At 46.3% G+C, this 1,390-nt stretch overlaps 1 non-coding gene across 1 annotated transcript; it reads right to left on the reverse strand.

Annotated features, from left to right (window-relative positions):
- Window positions 1-230: 230 nt before the first annotated feature.
- On the reverse strand, window positions 231-305 carry Trnat-ugu. Its single transcript has one exon. It is a non-coding gene; the product is annotated as a tRNA-Thr (tRNA).
- Between the last annotated feature and the right edge of the window lie 1,085 nt (window positions 306-1,390).

Raw genomic sequence — 1,390 nt, forward strand, 5'->3', positions numbered from 1 at the left:
CTCTTTTAAAACTTACTGTATGTTCTAAACACCTTCCTCCTTCCACTAGGGCCCTTCTACATACTTAAAATTAACAATTTAAACATTATATATGACGGCAGTATCTGTTCCCGAAAGAACAGTTACCGTGGATGACCATGCAGCTTTGCTAGAAATAAATGATAATTAAATGAACACCCTAGCTGCAAACAGGCGTTGATGTACTTCATTGGGGACATGTTGAAAATGTGTGCCCCGACCGGGACTCGAACCCGGGATCTCCTGCTTACATGGCAGACGCTCTATCCATCTGAGCCACCGCGGGCACGGAGGATAGTGCGTCTGCAGGGACTTCTCCCTTGCACGTTCCCCGTGACAGCCACATTCCCAACATGTCCACACCACTACATTCATAGTGCGCCTAATAGATGTTTGCCCATCATACTCATTACTCGTGGCAGATTAATCTACCAAGTCCTGTACGAGTTCAGGCATAGCGTGTGCGTTCGCACAAGACGGTCAATGGCCGGGAAGCCATATTTTAACTATATATGATGGCAGTATCTGTTCCCGAAAGAACAGTTACCGTCGATGACCATGCAGCTTTGCTAGAAATAAATGATAATTAAATGAACACCGTAGCTGCAAACAGGCGTTGATGTACTTCATTGGGGACATGTTGAAAATGTGTGCCCCAACCAGGACTTGAACCTGGGATCTCCTGCTTACATGGCAGACGCTCTATCCATCTGAGCCGCCGCGGGTACAGAGGATAGTGCATCCGCAGGGACTTATCCATTGCACGCTCCCTGTGAGATCCACATTCCCAACATGTCCACACCACTACATTCGTAGTGGGAATGTGGATCTCACGGGGAGCGTGCAAGGGATAAATCCCTGCAGACGCACTATCCTCTGTGCCCGCGGTGGCTCAGAATGATAGAGCGTCTGCCATGTAAGCAGGAGATCCCAGGTTCGAGTCCCGGTCGGGGCACACATTTTCAACATGTCCCCAATGAAGTACATCAACGCCTGTTTGCAGCTAGAGTGTTCATTTAATTATCATTAATTTAAACATTGGCAGTTGTCTCGCAGCCTCCAACTTTTCTTAAGAGTGTGTTTTCTTTGTTCTATTGTGAACTTTGTTTTACTCAAAATGGTTGACCCCAATGAGTATTATCATTTGTAAGTCTGTGTTTGAGGGTGTGTTCAACTGTCTACTGGCAAATCTACCCACTAACACTACCCTACTCTGTTGGAAGGACTTCATTGAGATGGATTGATCCTCAGACTCCAATTACCTTCGGCATGTATTCGTATATGAAGAGAGGTCTCAGTGGTACAATGGTTACATGTCATCATGGACTTCATGTTCCCAATCATGTCACAGGGCCACAGTTGTTCAAGACTG

Source organism: Schistocerca americana, chromosome X (assembly GCF_021461395.2).
Source record: "Schistocerca americana isolate TAMUIC-IGC-003095 chromosome X, iqSchAmer2.1, whole genome shotgun sequence".
Lineage (NCBI taxonomy): Eukaryota > Metazoa > Arthropoda > Insecta > Orthoptera > Acrididae > Schistocerca > Schistocerca americana.